Below are 6,171 nucleotides of genomic sequence, written 5' to 3' on the forward strand. Positions count from 1 at the left end.
CACAAATTCTCTCATGGATCTCCTGCATTACATAGGTGTCTTGAGCTGGATTGAGGCACCGTAGGTATGGCCGGGAGAAACCGCGCTTGTACAATATACCGTCGACAATGATGTAATTGGACACTCGGGATCGGACTTTGGCTGCCTTCTGTTGGTCATCTAGGAGTACCCCTGTGGTCAAGAATAGGAGAATGTTGGATGCCCAAGGGATGGGTTCGTTTTGGATGAACTGTACGGCTTGCAGGTCGGGTGAAATGGCTAGGTGGAATAGATATTCGAGACGGACATCATGGCTGAGGGTAGGATGGTCAGCAGAGGCCAGCTGAGCCATCTCATCTGCTTTGGAGTTTTCCGCCCGAGGAATGTGGCTGATGTGGAAGGTATTGAAAAGGCGAGCAAGGGGGAGTGCCATATCCCTGTAAGCTCGCATTGTGTCTTCCTTGGCGTCGAAGTCCCCCGTCATCTGACCAACGACGAGCTGGGAGTCGCTGAATACTCGGAGGTGGCTGACCCCAATGTCCTTGGTAAGGTGGAGTCCTGCTATCAATGCCTCATACTCGGCCTCATTGTTGCTTGCTTCAAACAAGAAACGGAGGGCACATTTGAAGTAGCCGCCCTCGAGGGAGGTGAGGATGAGACCGGCCCCACTTCATTCTCTGCGAGACGAACCATCGACATTAAGAGTCCAAGAATGAGGATCTTCTGGCTCTGTTGGAGTTGGTGGGTGTGGAGGTATAGAGGTCGGGGCCGGATTGGTGAATTCCATGATGAAGTCAGCCACAGCCTGCCCCTTGATTGTTGTCCGAGGGCGGTAGGAGATGTCGAACTGGCTGAGTTCTACTGACCACTGCATCAGTCTACCTGAGAGTTCTGGTTGCTGCATGACCTTTTTCAGGGGCTGGTCGGTGAGGACCACTATGGAGTGGGCTTGGAAGTATGGGCGGAGTCGTCTGGAGGCAATGACCAAGGCCAGGGACAGTTTTTCTAATAAGGGGTAGTTCTGCTCCGCTCCCCTGAGAGCCCGACTGATGTAATAGACCGGCCGTTGGATTGAGCCATCTTCTCTAAGGAGAGATACACTAACTGCGGTGCTCGATACTGCTAAGTAGAGGAAGAGGGGCTCGCCCGTGATTGCTTGGGAAAGAAGAGGAGGGTTGGCCATGCATTGCTTTAACTGTTGGAAAGCCTCTTCGGATTTAGCTATCCATTCAAAAGTCTGCCGAAGAACTTTGAAGAAGGGTAAGCACTTATCTGTTGCACGGGAAATGAAGCGGTTGAGGGCCGCCACTCAGCCGGTGAGTCTTTGAACTTCTTTGGCCGTCCTAGGCGACTGCATCTCAACCAAGGCCTCGATCTTCTCAGGGTTAGCTTCAATGCCGCGCTGACTGACCATAAAACCCAAAAATTTTCCAGATCCTACGCCGAAGGCGCACTTCTCTGGGTTGAGCTTCATCTGGTACTTGCGCAAGGTGGCGAAGGTCTCTCGTAAGTCAGTGAGGTGATCGGAGGAGTATTTGCTTTTGACTAGCATGTCATCGACGTAGACTTCCATATTCCGGCCTATTTGGTGATGGAAAACGGCATTAACTAGCCGTTGATAGGTGGCCCCGGCATTCTTCAACCCGAACGGCATTACACAATAGTGGTAGGTACCACGGTCGGTAATAAATGATGTGTGTTCCCGATCAGATGTGTGCATCAGGATTTGGTTGTACCTAGAGAAGGCATCCATGAAGCTAAGCATTTGATGACTGGCCGTGGCGTCGACCAGCAGATCTATGCGGGGAAGGGGGTAGCTGTCTTTGGGGCAAGCTCGGTTCAGGTCAGAGTAATCGACACAGAGTCGCCATTTGCCATTGTGTTTGCGGACGAGGACCACGTTGGACAACCATCTAGGGTAGTCCACATTTTTGATGAATTGGGCCTTGAGGAGATTGTAAACTTCTGCGGCTATAAGAGTGTTGCGCTCCGGGTGGAAAATGCATTGCTTCTGGCGGTGGGGTCGAAAGTGGGGTTCGATGCTGAGGCGATGGGTTATGAAGGAGGGGTCAATGCCTGGCATGTCGGAATGGGTCCAGGCGAATACATCTCTGTGCTCGGTCAGGAGAGCGGTGAGGTCGGCCTTGGCTTGGGAAGGTAGTTGGCTGCCGATTTTGGCGGTTTTGATTGGGTTGGTGGGATCAATGTTAACTTCAACAAGTTCCTCCACGGGTTCACCTCTGACCAGCTCGTCCTCGTCTCGGGCGTCAAGCCCTTCGATGATCATGGCCTCTTTTAGCTTGACTTCTTTGAGGGAGGCGACATAACATTCCCTGGCCACGGTCTGTTCTCCTTTGACAGTTCCGACACCGAGATCAGTAGGAAATTTGATGGTGTAGACAACCCATTTTTGACCGTCCTCAAGACTTGGACGTCACCGTTTGAACACACGGTGATCTTCCATGTTTGTGTTCGTTTGGAGTTCCCGGAGGTCTCGGCTCGCGCGCCTTGCCTCAGGATCCCCGAACTCAACCGTTTAGTGTCTGGTTTTGCACCAAACACTTGCATCTTGCCTTTGAGAGGCAGGGTGAGGCTTGTAGACCATCCCCACCCACCACCGGCAGTGGCTAGAGGCCACTGGCTGGTTTTTGCTGCCACCGGCAATGTAGTTTGCCGGCCGGCACTATTTGTTGCCGGTCAGCACTATTTTGTGCCGGTCGGCACTCTTTTTGGCCAAGATGGCATTTTTGGCCGGCCGATTGCTGTTCATCTGCTTTTGCAGATATTTTTAGACAGCTGTCTTGCTTTTGCTCTCCTCCATACACGTGTATGGAGGGATCTCCCTCTTGTAAAGCTTGTCTTGGAAGCTTTACAAGAGACATAGAGAGAGGCTCTCTCAAAAAAAAAAACAAGAGGAGAGGACTTAGGTTAGAGAGAGAGATATTTTGGGAGCAAAAGACAGCCATTGTTGAGCTCTTGTTCTAGGGTTTGGGTGAGATACATTTTCTATCTCTCTTTCCCTCCCATTTGTTCACTAGGTGCTTTGTGTCTTACTATTGCACACAAACACCTAGTGTTTCACCTTCCTCTTGAAACTAGGGTTCTAAGGGCTTGTTCTTGAGTTTCTTGACTGGTTTGGAGCCAAAGGAGGCCATTGGAGCATCATTTGTGAAGGAGGCTTCAAGGGTGAGAATCTAGTCCCATTTTCCCCCATTTTTGCATTGATTTTATACCCATCTTAGAGCTGTTTTTGTGCTTATTGTATAACATAAAAAAGTTCTGTTTTTAGGCCCTCTTTATTGTTTATTAAGAGTGTTTTGTTGTTTGAGGGTTGTTGACCACCCTTAGGCCTTGAAAGGCCTCTTTTTTGGACCATTTTGCGCTAGCTCCGGGATTTTGGTGTTGGGGTCTCTTCACCACTGAAATCTTGAGGGATTTCAGTGGTGAAGATGATGCCTTGAAGTCCCAAGAAGGAGAGGGCCACCCCCTCTCCTTGTTGTCCTTGAAAAGGGCATATTTTGGCCTCTTAAGGAAGCCTATGCTTGAGTGTGTGTTGAGCATGTTTGGTTTGTTTTTCATGCTTATATACCTATAATATAACATGATTTTAAGTTGGTTTTGGAACTCCATGCATGCTTAGCATAGTTGCCATGTAATGCCTTATTTATGCCTTAACATGTTTTAGGTTGTTAGCCTTTGTTGGAGCATGTTTTAGGCTTGCATTTGTGAAGATTTTGTGCTTATCTTGACATGTTTTAGGTCTGTCCCTAAGTGTTTGGGTTGATTTTGGCATGCTTGATATAGCTCCTTTGTATTTAGGCTTGTTAGCCTTGAGAGTGTGCATGTGTAGCATGCCATCTTTGCATTATTTTGGTGATTTGGGATCATCCTATATGCCATTTCAGTCCCATTTCCATGCTTGTTTGATTGCCTTGCATGCCTCTTTAATGCTTTGGAAGCTTGTGTAGCAATGCTCCATGTTTTGGTGCTTATTCATGCTTTTGTTTTGAGTCATTTGAATGCCATTTAAATGATTCTTGAGGTTTGTTTTAGCATGATTTTCAGAGCTTATGTTGCATGCTTCTAGTCCATGAATGTCTCTTTCAAGTGTGCTTGAATGTTGCTTGTTTTGTGCCTAAGTGTTGGGTCTTAACATGTGTATGTGTGCATGTGTGCTTAGCATCCATTTTGGGCATTATTGGCCACTGTTTTAGGCCTTATTAGAGCTGCCTAATTCATGTATAAGCCCATCTTGCCATCCATTTGCATTGCCACATGTATGCTTGCATAATTGCATAAGTTCATTGCCATGCCATGTTGCATTCCTAGCTTGTATGCCTAGGTTGCATTGCATCTTGCATGCATTCCTTGTCCCTTGACTTAGGTGATAGGGATTGGGAGTTTTGTTTGATTGGTTTGCATTGCATTTGAAACCAAAGCTGCATACTTAATTCTTTGGGCCATCATGCATGGAAATACGTGATTGGTGGTCCGAGAATCGAGGCACATGCCCCTTTGAGTCATTATCATGATAAGGGACATGGTTGGTGCATACATGCCTTGAATTGTGCTACCATGCCTTGTTTTGCCCTCTGTTGCTGTGAGTTGCAGGTTCTGCAGGTTTTCTTTGCCGACCGGCAGTGTAAGGTGCCGGCCGGCAATCTTTTCTCTGCCGACAGCTTCAATTTTGTGCCGATGGCCACATACCAGTGCCGGTGATGATCCCACTCAGCCGGTGGTACTCCCCAGTGCCCAGGGATGTAACCCTGAGGTTTTGACAGCCTCCAGAGGAGTGAAGGAAGGAAAACAGAGGCAGCTTGTGCATGGCGGCGGGCTTCTCGAGGCGTTTTACTATTTTTCTTAGTCTATTTAATTTGTTAATTAAATTAGGCAATTTGTAATATTAATTAGCTTGCGTAGTTAATTAATTTGTAATATTTATTCGGTCCTTCCGAGCGAGGGCAAATCTGTAATAAGTGTGCGTGAGTGTGTGTATGTCTTCCAACCTCACGTCTTTCTTCCCTTTTATTTACCTGCTTATGATGGTAGATTAGGGCATGTTTAAATTCAGCATACCTTATGCTATGCATGCGTGCATTCATGCATTTTGTATTACATGCATTAGGCTCGGTACATCACGCTAACTGCATTCGTACTTCAAATCAAAAGGTGAATATGTGATAATTGTGCATTTTTACATGACATGTTTAGGATAGCCGAGCCTATTCTAGCAACATTTTGTATGCGATGCATTAGACACTCAACATGGACTTGGATCATGCATGTTTGCTAACGAGTTCTTTGTTTTGGCACGGAGTACGATGTAAGTATTTCCGCTTTAGCATATCGCATGAGTGTGAATGTTGCCATAACAGCATGCTTAACATGTGGCTAGATGCTTATGTGTTATAAACTGCTTGAATGCCTGTGGGTGAAGGTTGGATTGTTTGAGTTGGAAGAACTCATTAAAATCCGTGTTTTAGCCTACTTGCGAGTAGCAAATTCCAAAGCATTTTCAAAACGAACGATATGCAATGTTTCTTTCCAAATTAGGCAATCTAGTCTATACTTGTTTGCTGCGCGCATAACGTAGTAATTCTAGGCTAATAATTGGTTTAAGAACACATAAAGTTTTCAAAAACGGATATCACGGTTAGTAGAGGCCGGTCTTCGGACCGGGCGAAAGGGGGTGCTCATAGCTGACCTTCCCCGATCGTACCCAAGCTCCCGAGCTGAGACAACTTCGGTGATGACGGACATGTGGCCTTCGGCACCGAGTCAGGGTTTCCTAAATTTCCCATTTTAAAAAATATTTAGGTGGCGACTCTGTATCTGGCAAAGCAGTCCATGTTTGGCACTACTTTTTCAAAAATCTGTTTCTCAAAACGATTTGCCAGATTTGGACTCTTTGGTTCAAGATTAAGAACCGCGACACAAAATCGAGAGTCCGAACTGTAGCGAGGTCCCCCCCGCGGACTTGTTACAGATGGCAAGGTGATAAGTGGATGTGATGGCTTGGAAGGCGTTTAGGGCTGTGCGACCAAGGATGATGTTGTAAGCAGAGGGGCAGTCGACCACAAGGAAGGTGAGCAACTTAGTGGTCTGCCTCGGGTGTTCGCCAATGGTGATTGGTAGATCGATGGAGCCGATGGAGGTCACACGGTCGCCGGTAAAACCGACCAGAGGGGTTTG

This window comes from Camellia sinensis, chromosome 15 (genome assembly GCF_055761805.1).
Source record: "Camellia sinensis isolate YWXY chromosome 15, ASM5576180v1, whole genome shotgun sequence".
In the NCBI taxonomy this organism is placed as follows: domain Eukaryota; kingdom Viridiplantae; phylum Streptophyta; class Magnoliopsida; order Ericales; family Theaceae; genus Camellia; species Camellia sinensis.